Below are 20,435 nucleotides of genomic sequence, written 5' to 3' on the forward strand. Positions count from 1 at the left end.
AACACCTGTAGATGCTGTGAACTTGGACCCATCACCTAAAGTCTCTGAGACTTGGATTCCCCACCAGGAATCTTGGGTCCCTGAGATTTTTCAAAGTAGCAAAGAGAATGAATGTGGATTAAAGCCCTTTATAAACTGTGACACGCTCTAAAACATTAGCAAGTCCCTTGGAGTCTGGCCATGTAACAGTCATACCCTAAGAAAGGAATATGATGCTATCAGGTGAGGGGCCAGGTTTCCCACCAGATGGGCCACAGAGTTCTCATGACCTCACAGCAGTCAAACTTGTATCAGAGTCCAGGTTGCTGCATTTCAGGATAGAATGGGACAACAAAGAGAGCTTCCACACAAGGAAGTGCAGGGTTTTCTCAGGTCTGTCAAGCAAGGAACCTTTCACTCTCTCTCTCATCCTGATCATGAAAACCCACCTGCACTCTTCCTTCTCACAGAAGAAATCCCTCTTACAAGGATTCAAGGACTTGGATGAGAAATGGGGGCTGGGGGAAGAACACTCTTGCTCATAACTTTCTTTTCTTTTTCTTTTTTTTTTTAAAGAGAGAGTGAGAGAGGAGAGAGAGAGAGAGATAATTTTTTTTAATATTTATTTTTTGGCGGACACAACATCTTTGTTTGTATGTGGTGCTGAGGATCGAACCTGGACCGCATGCCTGCCAGGCGAGCACGCTACCGCTTGAGCCACATCCCCAGCCCCTCATCACTTTATTTTCAAAAGATACTTTGTGTGATGACAGCAGACTTTTTCATTTTCATTTCAATGCAAATAATTTCATGTGAGCTCTCTCACAGCAGCAGAGGAGTGTCAGGGAAAGAGCTATGGAGTGACTCAAGCTTGGCTCAACACACTTCCCCCACCAGTTCTTTAATTAATATATGACCTTCAGTGGATTACTACTTCCTTTGAACTATGGTTGCTTCTTGAAGCTAAGCAAAGTCATGAACATAGAGACATTGCTTCCTAGCTCATCCTGTAAGCTTAGAAGCCACTTTTAGTTCCCAATTAGATTCTATCTTGAATTGGTCTCTGATTTTCCTGAGTTTATCTAGTCTCCTCTATGTTTGTGAGCTCCAACACTATCTTTTCACTTGAGGATTTAGTGTTAAGGCCTGAACCCAGCACATAGAATGTTCACAACACATATTTGTTGGATGATTGCTTTAGGAATTAATTTAAAAATCATGTAAAGCTCCTGGAGTGAAATCCCCAAAGTACCCAACAGTACAAAACAGGTGCTAAAGAAACACAGGTTGATTAATTCATCTGCACTGTTTTTATCATCTCTTTTTCTTGCTTGATTTGTATCTTTTCTTTGGGAAGTTGAAATTTCCTGCTGTGTTTCATTTCTCAACTGTCACCAACTGTTAGTACAAACTGCCATACTCTCGGAGATTTCTGAAATCTCCCCTTTATAGGTAAGGTTGCCCAATTTAGGGGAAAAATAAAAAAACAAAGTGGGACACCAAGTGAAATTTGAATTTCAGATACAACAATGAATAAATTTTTTGGCATAAGGAAATACCCTACAACATTTGGGTCAAATATTTATGCCAACATTTATTTCACTGTTTGTTGACATTCAAATGTAACTGAGTGTCTGTGTTTGATTTGGCAACCCTACCTACAGGAACTTACTCCAAGCACTGACACCAACATGGAGGTTGTCATTTATCAAAATTACACCTTCGTAGGCTCTGTGCTCATTGATTGGTCAGTTCCCAAACATTCCTAACAGAAAACTGCTTTACCTCCCTTCAGGCACAGGCCTTGCTCAGAGTCATGTGTTAGGGAAGGGAGAATCAAGGTCTGATTTCAAGTTTCCCTCATTTGACTAGTGAACTGCCCTCTCTCCTCTTTTGAGGATATTTGGCTTGTGGATGTTCCATTAATACCAAATATCAGAGTGTCCAAACATTAAGCTTAGATTTCTCCTTTGGTGCCACTCCTGAAACTGGTTTGACTTTCCAAATCTCCCTGCTGCTATCCTTGAAACACAGAAATCTTTCCTTCTTTTCCAAACATCAGAGACATCCTTTCTCTTTTGTATGCCTGTTAGTGTACTAAGTTACAAAGTAAATGGATTTGTTTTGATGCGTTTATTTATTTTTTGTTGTTTTCGCTACAGAAACATGTCTTGGACCTGTCTCTTCCATTTCACTTCTCCAGGCTGCTCTGCCAATTTGATATGACATCCACCTGGGGCCTAGACTGTAGCAACAGCATCCAAGCTCTTCTGTCTCCCTACATCTGGGCAACTCCTTGCAAACTTATCTTTATATAGTGCCCTTTTCCCACCTGGGATTCCACTTTGGGAGAAGTTGGCATGAATCATTATTTTCTGTTAAACAAGCCAATACAAGGCTTTGTGGCCCAGCCGTCAAGGCCCTCAATCCTATCTATTTTCCTCTCCCTATCTGCTTTTCATAGATTGATATCCAATATCTATTTTGCTAGTCTCTGTGAGCCTCATCGCTGCTTCTGGCTACATCAGCCCCATCATTGCATTGAATACCAAATCCCTTCCCTCTTCCTCTGAGTCAATTCATATCCCTTCCCTCTTCAAAACCTTCATTAGAAGAGATATTAGCCAATCTTGGGGTGGAGTAGGGCCTGGTCAAAAGGAAGAAATCAAGGAAAAAAAAAAGACAACAAAGCAAAAGCTCAGTAGATTTGCTTCCTTAATGAAAAGCTTTATAATATTAAATCACACTATAAACAAAAGAAGAAAAACTAGGAAAAATATTGACTATGTATAAGTGGCAAAGTTAATATTCTTAATATAATTTACAAATCAATAGGAAACAAATACTTCAAAAGAAAATGAAAAGCAGATATCAGAGTGTGACACACATGCACAAAGTAGAAAAGACCAAAAACATGAAGAACCACAAGACCACAGGAGTACTGGAGAAATAGAAACTAAAATAGCAAGGAGTGCCCATTTCCATTTATCAGATTGGCATTTTTAAAAAATGACACTGAGTATTGATGAAAGTACAAGAGCAGGGTTCTTTTTTCTTTTTTTTTTTCTTAAGAAAAGGGTTAAGAGCAGTTTCTTTAAAATATATACTTTAGTAATGAATTTTAAGATGTTCTTCCTTGGACTTCTTTAACATAGCATAGACTTGACAAATCATATTTTTTTTATCTTAACAATGTTTTCCCATTTTCTATAATAAATATGTATTATTTTTATAATTGAATACACTTATATATATGCATTTTTTAATCCTATGAAAATTGAAAGGAAGATAAGGAGGAAAGGGGAAAGAAAGTCCATTTTCTTAACCAGGTAGACCTGGTTTAGATATCCCTGTTTGCTGCCAATGAGATGTGGTTAATCTCTCAAACTTGAAATCCTCATCTCAAACGTTGCTAACATTAAAAATAAAAAAAGGCTATAGCTCAGCTGTCGGGTGCTTGCCTCACACATGTGAGGCACTGGGTTTGATCCTCAGCACCACATAAAAGTAAATAAAGATACTGTGTCCATCTACAACTAAAAAGTAAATTTAAAAAAAGGTATATGACTTGTAACTAAAGTAACCGGTACTTTGTGAACATCTAGAAAGTTGCTGATTTTTCTATTCTTCTGCATTCTCAGTATGTAGTGCCAGCCTTGTCCTTGTGCAAATTAAAATATCTGATTGATAACCTCACTTTTAAAAAATCTGTATATTTAATATGCTTCTCCACTAATCCCATTTTTCTCTTCCCTTTTTCCTTTCCTTCTTCCTATTTCATATCAGTCCTATCTGCCCCATTTTCCCTTCTCATTATACTCTGCTTCTTATGAAATAATCTCACTAGTACTCTAAATAGCAATTTTTCAAAACTTAGTCCCAAAGCCGCTAATTTATCAGACTTACTTGAAAGTCACCACTGGGTCCCAAGTCTTCTTTTCCCTCTTGCTTCTTATTTTATTAATATCTGGCTTGAATATCATGTATCCTTGAGATGCCTCCTATGCTACACTGAAACTGAGTCTGTTGATGTTGGTCCTGGGAGTCTGTGACATGTTTTTCTGTCAACCTATTTTTTCCTTCAGGCAGAAGCTAATTCTATGTTTCTTAGGATGCTTCCTGCATGTTTGTGTTCATCATTCTTGTAAATTAAGTTTATAGCATTTTTTTAGTAAGCAAAATAGCTTCTCTTCCCTTCCTCTTCTTTTCTCCTTTCATCTTTGCCACTCCTTTGTCTCCCCCCATCCCATGAATATAATTATTAATGATTGTTTTTTTCTTTTTCTCTGACCTAGTTTGTATTTGCTAAAGCTAAGTAGAATGAATGCTTTTACACATTTTAATCACAGGCACAATACTGAATATATGTTCTCTTATTATCTGGAAAACATATATTGGACTGGGTTGTGGCTCAGTGGTACAGCACTTGCCTAGCATGTGTGAGGCACTGGGTTTCATTCTCAGCACCATATAAAAAATTAAATAAATATATTGTGTCCATCTATAGCTAAAAAAAATATGCTGGGGGCTGGGGTTGTGGCTCAGAGGGAGAGTGCTCGCCTAGCATGTATGGGGCCCTGGGTTTGATCCTCAGCACCAAATAAAAATAAATAAATAAAATAAAGGTATTGTGTACAACTACAACTAAAAAATAAATATTTAAAAAAATATGATGTACACTTTAGGACAACTGAGAAGAGAAATTTACAAGCAGAATATATTCACAAAACAAGTTCTGTATTCTCCCTTCCATGATAATTAAGGTGTATGAGTATGGAATTTTGCATTAGACCAGATTGAATTCTGTCTCCAATACTATGCAACCTTAGGCAACGCACCTATCTTCTCTGGGCTTTAGCTTCATCATCTGCCGCAGTCTGGCTGGGCACAAAATAACCAAGCCGCAATGACGATGCACTTGTAGGTTCAAAACAGGAACCCCTTTATTCTCCAAACTCCAGCCAACGCCACCCACGCGGCCCATCCAGGAACCACCAACCGGAAATCCCTCCTCCGGCACCTCCCCAACCAACCCGAACTCTCCAGGAATCCCAACTCCAAAGTAGCAGGCGCTTGAGGCGGACAGCAGGGGTCTAATATACAATTGAATACACAGCTTAACATAACCATCATCATCTCAATGGCTTGCTGATATCACCTCTCAGCCACTCCATTCTGGCAAAAATGCCATGCTTCATTCCAACTTGGCTGTGGCTCTCAGCAATCATCTATAAAAAAAAAAATAAGACATTCACATCTATATCCAAAGGTGGAAATTAAATGTGTGAAGTATACAAGATACTATTTACCACAGAGCAGGGGTATGGACACTAGCCAACATGAAGAGAAGGGTTGCTTCCCCCTACCCTTTCCAAGATCCAGTCATCCTTTGGGGGATTTATAATCTAGTGGGTGGGGGACTAAGATCTATATAAATAAAATAAACATTAAACACAATCAAAATAAATTTATCAAACATAGAATTTTGTACATGTCACATAGTTCTACTAAAGGAACTTTGTAAAGACTATCTCATTTAATCCTTATAACAGGTACTATTATAATTTCAATTTTAACATGGAAAACCTAACATGCCTACAGATCCTGCAGATAGTAAGAGGCAAAATCTAAAAATCACCTACCAGTGTCCATGCTCAGAACTACTATATCATACTGTTCTCACTCATGCCTTGCACATAGTAGGAACTCAATAAATATCTCTTTTAATTCCTTTGACCAAAGCATACATTTCCAGAAAAATTCCACTTACCTATTCTTTGATCAAAACAGTTGGTTGCTTTACAGAGAATCTAAAACTCTGATCTATCTGGTGTGAAAGGAGATAGGGGAGGAATTGGGTACTTTTTTGGGGGGAGGGTACTAGGAATTAAATCTAGGCGTGTTTAACCATTGAGTCACATTCCCAGCACCCCCTTTTGTCTTATGACCAATCCCTTTTATTAAAAAATATTTTATTTAGAGACAAAGTCTCACCGAGTTGCTTCTTTGAACTTGGGTTCCTCCTGCCTCAGACTCCAAAGCTGCTGGGATTCCAGGCCTGTGCCACTGCACCTGGTGAACTGGGGTACATTTTACTGTAAGGGTCCGGCGGAGCGTCGGAGAAAGAGACCACAAGAGACCAACTTAATGCAATAAGCAGGGGGGAATTTTATTGAACCAGCATGCTGGGGCTCAAGGCTCACTCAGGAAGGGAGAGCAGCCCAGAGCCCAGAGCAGAGGTCAAGCAGAGCTTAAGTACACTTTTTAGAGAGGGCGGGGGGGGGGGGGGGGCGGCTTTGCATACATCAGAACAAATCATCATGAGGCGCGGGAAAATTGAACAACAACTCTGAGACATGATTAGTACATTCATTGGCGGGAACAGGCTGGGCAGGGGTGATTGGTCACTCCTAAGCGGGGTACACATTTAAACTGATTGGTTTTGGGGCCTGGATGCCTACGTGCCATACTACACAGAATCCCAGGTTATTAGACAACCAGTGGAAACAGTGGAAATATTTACTGGGCAGTTCCAGTATTGTCCTAACAGCTACAGGGATTACAGGTTCCCATGGTAGCAGAGGAATTTTAACAATACTTGGTCCTTTACTTTTTAACTCAGACCCCGTAGTTTAGAAACTTTACAATGCCCAGTCTTTTACACTTTAACTCAGACTTTTGCAGCTTAGAATCAGCTTAGAAATTTTACCTTTACATTACTATCATAGATCTAGTTTCCCTAAGGCTAGTGACTCTATAATAATCCACACCAAAGAGTATGAGGAGGACAGCTTGTTTTTAAAGGTCCCTCTGAACTCCACAATCTCTTTAGAGAGAGTTCATTTGTGAAGTCTTTTCAATGTTTGTTTTCTCATTTAATTCTCACAACTCTCTTACGAATAAGTATCATTTATAGATCTAATTTATTCCGATGGAGACACTGAGGCCCAAAATTATGCAGTTCCCCAAAGTTAGTCACTCTGGGAAGTGATTTAGGATTTGAATTTTGGACTGTTCAAAGCCAATGTTGTTTTCATTATACCACTCTCAGAGATGACAGTATGTATAAGACTGCTGGAAATCTTTCCCATCTCACCACTGGGCACAGGCACCTTGCATGTAAACTCAGATTTCTGACTACTTTAGGAACACAGGTGTGCCATAAGAGAGTATTAATCTATCTTTAGAAACATCTTAAGCACTGTGTTCTTAATCAGTAATAAGGAGTAACTCTAGCAATAACAATTTCTCTTAGAACATTCAGCGTAAGTCTTTAGGACACCAACGTAATAGCTCTGATTTGAGGCTCTGATAAGAGACAGAGAACATTTTGTCCTAGCCAATCTGCAGCTCTATCCATAAAAATTAATGATAACAAAATAATTCAAGATTCAGGCCTTTATAAAAAGATGAATTGTAAAAGTCCCGGACTTTAACTGCATTTAACCTTGCTTCACTATTATTAATATCTTATCCTCCTGGGAAGGTTGTACCTTGAGTGTCCCAACAGGATTTTCAAGGATGTGACTAGAAACATGGATGACACCTCTGATGTTGATGTTTCTTACTGAAATCATTAGGGACACTAACTTTTCTTGAAGTAAACAATTCTACAAGTTTACATTTTAAAGCAGAACTCACACTTTATCCAAAAACAAAAACAAAACCCCAAACTGATTCCATCTCAAGGCATACTTTTTAATGAGTAAATTATCTAGTTCCAAGGTGAAGATCAAGATAACAAATTGAGTCTAAACTCTCATTAATTTAGATGTCACCTATCTAGATTTAAAGATAATTTTGACTGGGTTCAGGGCAAATTAATTTCTCTTAGAAAACCCTGTATTCCCAGGACTTACAACCTAAGTCTCCTATATATCTCAGGGATCTCTCTGAAAGTGATAAAGGAAGTTCCCAAACAATCTGTAACCTCAAGTGGTAACTGCATGGGCTAATTCACATATTCTGCTCCTGTAATGATCAACTCATGTGGCAGATCTAACTCTATGGGCAGTCACAGATATTCTTGGCTATAAAACAACAAAATGAATATGATGAATTAGTATAGTTTAATTGACAAAATTTTCAAATTTAGGATATGTGATGGCAAGGACTAAGGTCTGTTTTACCATAAAAAGTTTCCTTTCTTAAAAAAAAAACATTTTAGTTGTAGATTGACACAATATCTTTATTTTATTTATTTTTATGTGGTGCTGAGGATCGAACCCAGTGCCTTACCTGTGCAAGGCGAATGCTCTACCACTAAGCCCCAGCCCCTATAAAAAAAGTTCTTGATGGTGAAAATTTGGGAATATTGTCCCAGAATATAAATTCAGAAAATTGGAAAGAACACAGAAGGATGTTTAAAATGTAATATGGTTTTGGGAGTGATGTTGGTCAACAAGATGGCAGGATACAAGTTTCTAATGCTTGTTCCCTTGCAGAATATTAAGCAATTATCCACATGCAAAAATACTTTCACAAGAGTTAAGGAATCTAGGTGAGATATGATAGTATCTGGGTAGAGCACAGAATTAAGGAAAGGTGCCTTTAAGCAGGTAGGAAGGACAGGGTCCCATTACCCACATCATTCCCTCTAAGCCTTCTTCATGGAGAAGGGGAATACACTGAGCTCGGGACTTCCCCCTAGACCCAGCACCAGGCCCTCCCCAGTGAACTCCAGTTCCCAGCTGGTCCCTGTGGACCCAGGCTTTAGCCTGTCCCTGCAGCCCCAGAATCCAGGCCAGCCCCAGACTCAAGCCTTACTAATCACCAGGCTGGCCCCTAAAGACTCAGGCTTTCGGCTGGCATTCACAGACAAGGCTTTCAGACCCATCAACACAGACCATGGCGCCAGGCTTTCTCCAGTGCCAGGCCCTAGGCCAAGGCTGGCTGTGCCCCTACACTCTAAGGGACAAGGAATCTGCAAGCCTGCTCCAATGAACCCAGATTCCAGAATCACCCCCAGAGACTCAGGCATGCAGACTCAGACTCCAGGCTTACTCTGGCACCAGGTTAGTCCACATGGATTCAGGACCAGGTCTACCCCATGAACCCCATGATCAGCTCTATTTCCTGCACTAGAACAGCCCCAGTGGGTTCAAGCTTCCTGCTGGCCACCATGGACACAGGCTATAGGTCTAATCCCTGAGACCCAGTCTCTAGGCTTCCCCCTAAGGTCCCAGTTACCAGAAACAGGTCAGTGAAGCCCAGTGCTCCACTGGCTCCCTTGGACCAGGATTCAGAACCACGCCCAAAAATGCAGGTCTGAGACCCACCTCTGCAGATCCAGGCACTAGGCCAAGCCCACCAAGGACTTCACCATGGATCCCACCAGACAGCCCATTCAAGTTTACTCAGGGAACCACCAAGGTACAAAACACTTATAACTGACCCTAAAAAAAACCAGAAATCTACATCATCTTAAAGAAACTCAAGAAGTTACAAGAGAACACAGATAGACAAGTAAATGAAATCAGGAAAACAATTCATGAACAAAATTAGAAGTTCTATGAAGTGCTAGAAATCATTAAAAAAAAAAAAAAAAGAACTGCCACCACCTTTGCTATCTCTGACCCAGCTTGTCTGAGTCCCACCATGGCCGCTATGCCTCAGGGGACTGCGGTATGTTTACCCAGCCAGCCGGACACCTCCCCCCCCCCCCCACACACACACTCTGTCTACCCACTTGTATACCCACTGTTCATGACTGCCACCCTAGCTCCCACCCTATGAGGCCAGCTGGGCCCCGGCAACCCAACCCCCATGGATGGGGGCCCTGCTGTTATGAATATAAGCAGTTTGGGATTGCTCCATGATTCAGAGAAGCCTGTCCCTGTGTGAGGATTTCAGCTAGCCCTGAAGCAGGGCAAGTACTTCCAAGGTCTGAGATCCCTTCCTTGGTGAGTCTGGTGCAGACTCAAGGGCCAGCTCTGAGATGGCCCCAGGCCATAGCTCAGCACTCACTCATGCCCTCTCACTGAGAGCTAGACCATGACACCATATTATACCTGTATAGCTGGAATTGGGAGTAAGGAAGGGGCTTCTCACTCCAGAGTAACTCAAGACACAAATGTGCAATTAAAAGAGGTTGTTTTTTTTTTTTTTTTTTTTTTTTTTTTTTTAAGAGCACACGCATGCATACATATGCACAGAACCTGAAAGAACCAAACAGAAACTCAGGGCTGAATATGATAACTGACCTATATATAATTTTTGTTATTAAAAAGTTAGATCATAACTTATTTTTAAGTCTTTTTTAAAAACTTTTGTTTTTAACCTTTATTTGTTTTTTAACCTTTATTTATTTGTTTTTTTTACCTTTATTTATTTGTTTTTTTAACCTTTATTTTTTTGCTAAAGACCAAACCCAGTGTCTCACATGTGCTAGTAAAGTGCTCTGCCACTGAGCCACAAACCCAGCCCCTAGATCATAACTTCTCAGAAAGTATTTTGAAGTCATGTTTCCAAAAATATTAATCTTATATGTTTCATGTAATCAAGATTCTTTCCCTTTTTAAATCTATTTCAGACTTAATCTTCATAATTTAATGCTTTTAAATTCATGGTGGAATGACCAGTTGGGACCTAGTTTTGATCTTGGCCTGCAACTTTCAGAAAATTATATCAAATCTGCCAATTAGTTGGGACAATCTGGAAGGGAATACTAACAGTGTACCATAAGACATATCTACAGATTATATTTAGAAATTACTCTAATACTTTAATTATGCTTCAACACCTATGGGATTGAGTCAATTAAACCTCCAAATTATATGCTGGGGACATAATTTAATGTTAGTCTCCCAGAGCATAGCATGGAAAATTTATCTTTAATAAAAGTAAAATTTGGTTTCCTTTTCCTTTATATATATGTATATAATATATAATATTATATATAACTATAATATATAATATAGCTATATATATGTGTGTATATACATACATATATATATATATACATACATATATATATCTTTATATATATATATATGTATATATATTTAGTGTAGATAGGCACGTTACCTTTATTTTATTTTTTATTTTTATGTGGTGCCAGGAATCAAACCCAGTGCCTCATGCGTGCTAGGTAAGCGTTCTACCACTGAGCCACAACTCCAATTCTCCTTTTCCATTTCAAAAGTAATATGTGATTTAAATAGAGAGAAAAAAAGAAACGCACATTAAAAAAAAGTCATATATGATCAGTGTAGAAAAACTAAAAAAACAAAGCCATAAGTAAAAATAAATTATAGGCTATCCCAGGGAAGTTTTTCTTTATGTTGGGATACTCTAAAAATATAGATTCCAAGGTTTTATCCTAAACCAACTATATAAAAATATCTGAATGGAACCTAGAAATCTGCATTTTTAACCAGAATGCAGGCAACCTAGTGTTCTAGAAAAGACTACATTGTCGTCTATACTGTGCAAAACACCTATGGAGTGTATCACTGAAGATAAATTGATTGCAAAAAAAATATACCCAAGTTCCTGATGAGTTATCTTGCTGTATAAGTTAATTTAAGTTGACATCTCTTTCTTCATTTTTGTCATGTGGATTTTTATGCTACTTTTAAATGTTTTAGCTTAATAAACAGAAGGAAGCCATCTGAGTAAAAAATTGAGACACATATGATAAAGGAATTCTATTTTTTAATTTAATTTTTTTTTAGTTGTAGATGGACACAATACCTTTGTTTTATTTATTTATTTTTCTGTGTGCCAGGGATAGAACCCAGTGCTTCATGCATGCTTGGTAAGTGCTCTCCCACCGAGCCACAACCCTAGCCCAGGATTCTGTTGTTGTTATTATTATTATTACTATTATTTTATCTGAGAATGCAAGTGAAAAGTTTTATAGTAGTAAAGAAAAGTTTTATTACCTTCATGGAAAAGAATGACATTGAAACTCTTCTAGAGAATTTTGAACAAATAGTTTCTAACATTGTGCAGTAGGTTGAAGTATCCTTACATAGAATGGAGTCATACAGGGAACTTCCTAGTAAGGAAAAGACAAGTACATAAACACCAAGAATCAGAGATAAAACAATATACACACGTCAAAAGAAAAACAAAGTAATGAGAAGATGTTCCACATCATGAGTGAAATGCAATTTAGAAAAAAAGAGATACCACTACCTGTCCAACAGAATGGTTAAAATCCAGAACACCAACAACCCCCAATACTGGCAAAGATGAGGAATTCATTCTTTGTTAATGGGAATGTAAATGTCAGTTTCTTGGGAAAAAACACTGATGTCCACACTAAAACTTCAACATGGATGTTTATAGCAGCTCTATTCATATTTGCCAAACTTGGAAGCAACAAAGACATCCTTCAGTAGGTGGATGATAAATAACCAGTGGTACATTTGGACCATGCACTAATATTCAGCACCAAAAAGAAGTGTTGTTATTAAGCCATGAAAAGACTTGGAGGAAGTTTAAATGCATATTGGTAAGTGAAAGAAGCCAGTCTGGAAAGGATACATGTTTTACAATTCCAATTTTATGACATTCTGGAAAAGGGAAAACCATGTAGACAGCAAAAATATCAGTGGTTTCCAGGAATTATGGGCAGGGAGGATGAATAGGTGAACCAAAGGGGAGTTTTAGGAAAGTGAAACTATTTTGTAGGTACATGTCATTTCCGTTTTTTTTTTTCTTCCAACCACAGAACATACAGTAACAAGAGTGAATCCCAGGGTAAGCTGTGGACTTTGCATGATTGTGGTGGGTCCATGTAAGTTTATCAGTTGTAACAAATGTACCCCTTTGGTAGGAGGATATTGAAAGGCAGGCTATGCAAGGGCCGAGCAGGGAAAATAGGAGAAATCTCTGCCACTTCTGCTCCATTTTCTGCTAACCTAAAAATGTTCTAAAAAATAAAGAGAAACACAAATAATATATAGGGCTTCAAAGAAGAGAAAATTCTGTTAATTATCCATTCATTCAATTAACAAAACTTTTTGAGTACCTATTATTTTCCAGATACTGTGGTATTAAAGAGAAGGAAAAGCTGAAGGCAATTTTTAACTCAAAATTATTATTTGCTAATAATTTTTTCAAGGATCTCAAAGTCTATCTGTCTAGATCTGATATTAATGTATGTTTTATAATGATAAATTATTAAATCAAATAAATTTTCATGAAAGATGAATGGAAAAAAAACTACAGACATCTCTTGAGTGCCCACCAAATGTGAAGCATTGTGATACCAATACCTGGTTAAGAGGGAAACTTTAAAAATAAGGTTTCTCGTTTTTATTTTTTAAGCTGGGTAACATTGAGCCCGATAAAATGAGCATTCTGTTTCTAAAGAAGGGGAAAATAACAATCTTTTATTTTTTTTAAATTTACTTATTATAATTTGTTATACATGACAGCAGAATGTGTTACAATTCAGATTACACACATAGAGCACAATTTTTCATGTCTCTGGTTGTACACACAGTAGAGTCACACCATTCGTGTCTTCACTTAGGGTAATGATGTCCATCTTATTCCACCATCTTTCCTACCCCCATGATGCCTCCTTTCCCCTCCCTCCCCTTTGCCCTATGTAGAGTTCCTCCATTCCTCCCATGCTCCACCCCACCCCCATTAGGGATCTATAATCTTTATTTTAGTCAATCCTTACAAACTTCAGTGTGGCAGGTGCTTTTATCCCCAATTTTCAGATGAGAAAATTGAGGCTTAGTAGTTGAAATAACTTGTCTAAAGTCACACACAAAATGTTCAGGATTGTATTGAAATTAATTCTACTAATTTTGCTGTGAGTAAAAACATATTGATGTTTTGGGCTGAGGATATAACTCAGTGGTAGAGCACTTTCGTAATATGTGAAAGGTCCTGGGTTCAATTCCCAGTACTGCAAAGAAAAAAAAATTAGTTTTAATGGCACTTTCTCCACAGAAATCAAATTACTAGGATCTCAGAGATTCGTTAAAATTTAAAAATTTGTTTTATTGTATTTAGGAAAATTAGGTAGATTTGATCGTGAAAACTGTATTTACTAATGGTACAGACTGCCCGGCAAAACAAACCACAAAAGAAGAAACTCATTAATGTTCCATCCTTGCTTGGAATCCAATATTTTTCTCCTAGGATGTGGTTACTCCATATGCATTGATACTTAGCCTGATAATGAGCTATGGGTCCAGGATGACTGCCTTGTTCCTTTACTGATTAAATTCATCATCTGTGTCTTCATCAGGGAATGTCAAGCCAGCAATTGCTAAGCTTGAGGAAGTATTTATGGTTTCTTATGATTAGCTGACACCTAGAATTAAACTGCCTCACAGAAGTAGAATACCAGGGCACTAATAGCAAATAGAAGAGCAAAATAATGGTACGTGAAAAATGGATGACTAAAATTCTGAAATTATCCATGTTTTAAGAGTACTGATCCTCAAGGTAAATTTTTATTGTTATTCATGAACGCTCTATATTTAAGATTTGTGGGAGTTTGGACTATCCTGTCCCTGAGATAGAAGGACTGAAGTGGAAGCACACTCCATGAGGACAGTTCCTGAGTAAGGGAGTGTTTACTGCTAGACCAAGATGTTGGGGGTGATCAATGAAAAGGCATAACCCAAACCAGGAAGGGTCAGACTAGCACAATTAGGAGAGGGCAAGGAGAAGGCATAGGGTCGTGAAAGAAGAAGCAGAGAGGAAGATGACCTATGAGAGGAAAAGAGCGAGATGAAAACAGGTAGAAAGGAACTGTCCCCGTGGGCGAGATGGCTCTTGCCTGCAGTGCTTGCTGTTTGCCCCGCCCCCACATCCCTTCTTCTCCTCACTCTTCTTCCCTATTCCAGGTCAAGGGCTTCAGTGACTTTCTGCTTCTAGTTAAGTTAGGATGAAGGAAAGCCCTGGCTGAAGAGCAGAGGGAGGCAGGAAGGAAGGTCAAAATATTTATATTCCCTGGACTTGCTCCCTGCAGGGCCACTTCCAACTGACCCAGTCCCTCAACCAAAGTCACAGCCTCTCTCAAAACAACCAAATTTACGCATCTGTCTCATCACAAGGCTGTGGGACTCAGAAACACATCTTTCTAATAGTCCCTCTGTCAGTAAGCCTTCCTTAATTTTTAGTGTAGTAACTGTTTCCCATTGGGATCTTGACTATTACGCTTCCTAATATTCCTTTTCCCCTTCTTTAGAAACAGAATGCTCATCTTAACGGGCTCAATGTTAACCAGCTTAAAAAATAAAAACGAGAAACTTTATTTTTAAAGTTTTCATCTTAACCAGGTAGGACGACAAGTCAGTAAAAATGATATGTGATTGTTTTACACACATACATATATTTTTATTTATTTGTTTTAAAGGGGTCTATCCTTCTCTATTCTTGCATTCTACCATGAGCATGATGATATGATTCTTGGAGCTCCAGCATCTAGATTGAAACCAGAAGATTAAAGCCACATCCTAAAGATGGTGAAATAGAGAGCTAGAAGGGAACCGGGTCTCTGACAATTTGTTGACTGCCTATTTCAAGACTTTTTATGCATAAGAAATGATCTCTATATTGTGTAAGTTTCCATTATATTGTGTTTCTCTGTTACATACAGCCAAACTAATCCTAAATTATGTATTTCCAGAACAAATATTCTATGCCGTGGTATATACCTGTTTACATAACCCTTATCACCCCTATTGTGAATTATTTTCATTTGCTTTATTATTGTTGTTGTTGTTGTTGCTTGTTTCCTCCCACTAGACTCCTTAAGGGAAGGAACTTTGCTTGTTTTATTGTATTCCCAGCCCCTAGAACAGAGTTCATCAGATAGTAGAAGCTCAATAAATATTTGCCAAATGAATGAAAAAGTGACTGATTGATACCTCAACTGGGAACTGTGGAGGTGGGCACTGTTAGTTGAAGGAGCCACACCAGGGAGCCCTTTACTCATTAGTGCGTAATGATAACATAGACATAATCATGCTGCTTCATACTTCATGCCCACTCTCCAGTGGCCATTCAGTCAAGAATGGTTTTCCCCTGTCCAAAAATCACATTCCTACTTATAGCTAAGGTTCTAACTTTATGTTTTTAATAAACCCACTTTATACCTTATAGAAAGAATTGGAACAGAAAGCCTTTATTTATTTATTTATTGGGTGCTGGGGATTGAACATAGGGCCTCACAAATGCTAGGCAAGAGCCCTAATGCTGAGCTACATGCTCAGCTCCCTAAGGTTCCAACTTAATCATCACCTTCTCTGGGAGACTACCTGTCCCCCGTCACCACAAGCAGAGTTGATCTTCCTCCCTCCATCCTCCATCCTCCCTCCCAGGGTCTCTTTTTCTTTTCCTTGCCTGGGTCTCAGTATATTGCACAGGTTGGTGGGGAACTCCTGGGCTCCCAGTGGTCCTTCTGCCTTAACCTTCTGAGTACTGGGATTACAGGAGCACACTGACATACTCAGTTCAAGTTGATCTTTCTTTATTCAACTCTATATCCAATTCTTGGTTGAATTTTAGCACTTGCCGCACTGAATTGCAATAAATTCTTTGTATGTTTTCCTCCTTGACTATATTCTCAGACCTTGAGGATAAAGTCTATAACTTATTTATCTCTTGTGTTTTCAGGACATAGCCTAATGTCTGGCTCATGGTCAGGCTCACTAAATGTTTGCTGAGTTATTAGCAAGATGACAGATCTAAGGCTGTGATTTGAATCTGCCAGTTGGAAACAACATAAGAAGCACTTTTGGATTACATGTTTAAGTGGAGGAAAGTACTATATTTTATAAGCTATTGCAACCTGGAAGCTGGTGCTGTGGTGCACACCTGAAATCTTAGGTACTTGGAGATGGAGGCAGGAGGATTGAGAGTTTAGGGCCAGCCAAGACAATTTAGCAAGACCCTGACTTACAATAAAAAATGAAAAGGGCTGGGATATAGCTCGGTAGTAGAGTGCCCTTGGGTTCAATACCTAGTATACCCCCTCCCACTAAAAAAAAAAAGACAACCTGGATCCATTTCCAATCTTAAAACTTCCTACTCAGTGTTGAAGTGTCTTTGAACATCTAACCCCTTGTCTATAAACTGGGATTTAATGACCACACAGGGCTGTTGTGAGAATCAAGTCAACAGTTGTGGGCAAAAACTTTTTGTAAACTAAAACTGTTAGGTTTCACACAAGAACAAATTTAAAAACTGCCCCAGTTTTTTTTGTTTGTTTGTTTTGTTTGTTTGTTTTTAAGAAAACAATTCCCAGAAAATTCTCCTTCCAGTTCATAAAGACAACTGCTGTGGTTTAGATCTGTCCTCCTGAGTCTTGAAAGAGTTGCAACACAAATGGAAATTTGAGGCTCCTCATCTGGAATCAGTCTTCTAGTCTATGAAATAGTTCACCATAGAGATCCATGTGTTTTATTTAGGGTTGATATTTATAAGAAGACCTTTCCTTGCCCCTTTGAAAATTCCACACTAAATTGCAGCCCAAATCTGAGGCCTCCTTATACTTGAAACTTAGGCTAAATGGTTCCAGCATGTGGAAAATTCCTCCCCTCAGCTCTCAGACTTGAACATTTTCTTAGTATGGTGAGAAAAACAGTCATTGCGTTCTTCTCTGGTCCTTTGAGTCTCACCTTGATTTACTCCAGTAGGCAGGAGAATGTAGCACCCGAGCCAGTGGGGGAGTCACTATTTAGTGGGAAAGGTGGAAGAAGGGGCAGGGGAAAAGATGGTCATTAAAGAAATGCCTTCTAATTGGCTACCCTTAGCACTCAGATGTTTTCTTGGGCCTCATCTAGAGCTATACTTAGGATCAAATGGAATGATGGGATCATTAACTCGGCCCTGGAATGCAGTCTAGCAGCACTGATGGTATGATGGCTGAAGTCTGATTCCTCTGGGCTGGCTACACACACAGAGGGTCCAAGAACATTTTGCAAGTTTCTCCAGTGCTCTCAACTGCATCTGTTCTCATGATAATTATGACACCTTTCTCCAGCTGCCTTACGGAGCCTGAAATCTCAGGGCAGGTTTTTAAACTGACAAGGCTTCATTTTCAGCTCACAGGTGGCTTTATCCACACTGCAACAAGTCAGATTTTCAGACTTCTACCTCTGCTCCATCCCCGTCTTCAACCACACACTGCTCGTTCAGTCATGCTTCCTTGCCTTTGCCTCCACCATTGCCTTCACCTGGAATGCTCTTCTCTTGTTTATCTTAAATCATGCTTCTGTATGAGTTTTAAAGAGCCATCTTCATAGAGTGCAACTTCTCTCAAACTCCTCCTAATATATAGTAGGCATTGTGTTAGCTTATGAGGACAGAGGTTAATGATATGCAAACATGGTTCCTCATTTCCTTTAGCTTATGTTCTTGGAAGGCAAGAAAACTAACCCAATACAAAGTAATCAGACTTATCACAAAACATTATGAAAGTATAGATGTCTGGGAGGGTTTAAGGAAATTTACTTATTTTCTATGAAACTATCTTGAACCACCTACACCCTTGTTATGTATATTTCCTGAGAACACTTATTATGCTTCGAGTCACTTAATGTAGTTCATGGTATTTTTATGTCAAAACCAGATTTAAGCCCCTTGAGATTAAGAACCATATTCTTTTGTGTCTCATCCAAGGCATATAATATTTGATAATACTTAAATGGTTTAATAGTTGATTGCTTTATCTGGAGTAGAATGAGGTTGTAGCAAGAGCTTGGGTAGGGAATCAGGAAATATGGGATTCTAATTTTAGTAATGACATTTGTTAGTGGTCGACTTTGGCCTTACCATTAGCCTCTCTGAATCTCGGTTCTTTTTTCTAAAATGAAGAACATCTTCCTTATGTGTTTTATAATTTCATTAGATTATTTAAGTGAAATGTCTGGTTTTAAAGTAAAATTCTTTTGTCTTCTTCCTCCTCCTCTTTCTGAGAGAAATACTAGGAAAGTTATGATCTTTTGTAACTCTCCACAGCAAAAGTGACCAAATTTTTTTTTAATGAAAAATATGGATCCAACCTTTGAAAAACTTTTTTTCTGATTTGTGAATTCTTTCATACAGAGAGCCTTGCAAAAGCATAAATATTAAATGACATTAGTACTTTATATAATTTCAAGGTTGTAAGCTCCAGGAGGGCAGAGATTCTGTCTTGTTCAACATTGTAACAGTTGCTAACATAGGAACTCAATAAATATCTGAGGAAAGAATGGATAAATGCATAGTAATACATTTATATAAAAATAATACATCTATCCAAGTTCATTGGTGCATGCTTGGAATCCCAGTGACGCAGGAGACTGAGGCAGGAGGATCACAAGTTCAAGGCCAGCCTCAGCAATTTAGTGAGAGCCTGTCTTAAAACAAAAAATTCAAAAAAGGGCTGGGAATGCAGCTAAGTGGTAAAGTTCCTCTGAGTTTAATCCCGTTACCCCCCACTCCCCCAAAAAAGAATATAAAAATTCACAAAAAGAGTTTCAAAGTATCTTAACATATGAAATTTGGACTGTCTTAAAATATTCAGAGCAAAATTTCATACTTCTGGCTCCAATCTTGACTGCCAGTGGCACAAACCATGAGCTCAATGGAACTTGATTGGTAGCAGGATTCCATACTGAAAGCAGTAGCCCCCTGACAGCAAAGTGGGCAGCTGCAAGCAGTATAGGGGAAGAAATGGCAGTTTCATACTAAATCTATAAATGCCTTAAAATATTGATTTTAGAACCGGAAGAATGACACACATCTTAGCTGAAAAAGAGTAAAGTTTTACCCAGTTGGCAGGGGACAGATAGTAACACATTGCTTCTATCTTCTAGTTTTCAAAACTTTATACACATCCCATTATTTGATCTCTACAATAAATGTGTAAATTAGTTAATTCAATAACATTTGAGCATCTTGTTCATTCCAAGCACTGTGCTTAGCCCTATAGGTCATGAATATGAATGCAATTGTTCCTTCTGTGTTTAATAATAGTTATTACCATGTATTGGGCTCTTCTACTCAGGCACTATAATTTCTTTTCTTCTTTCATTTTTACTGCATTATCACATTTAATCCTCAGAAGAAATGTATGAATTTTTGTTCTATTTGCTTGTTTTAGACATTAAAAAATGATGCTTAGAGATGTGAATTATTTGCCAAGGTCACTGAGTTAACAAGTAAGATAGCACATAAATTAAAAAGCAAAATGTGAGACTCTAATCTGAATTACCTGATTCCAAAGCCCTTGTTTTCTTAACAAGTTACTAAAATAAGTTAGTAAATATTTTGGCTAGCAGTTGCTTACTGCTAGAAACATTTCAAATTCTACATGAAATAAAACAGGATGTATGTTAAAAAGTTTAGAATTTCAAAGGTCTTTACTAAATAAACAGGCATTCTTTACACTGACTTTTTTTGGAAAGCCACTGCCATTATACATCAAAATATAAATTGCTTACCCCTTGAACTGGCATTCTGTTTTAGTAATTATTGAATAACCCTAAGTA

Source organism: Urocitellus parryii, chromosome 4, assembly GCF_045843805.1.
Source record: "Urocitellus parryii isolate mUroPar1 chromosome 4, mUroPar1.hap1, whole genome shotgun sequence".
NCBI classification, from domain to species: domain Eukaryota; kingdom Metazoa; phylum Chordata; class Mammalia; order Rodentia; family Sciuridae; genus Urocitellus; species Urocitellus parryii.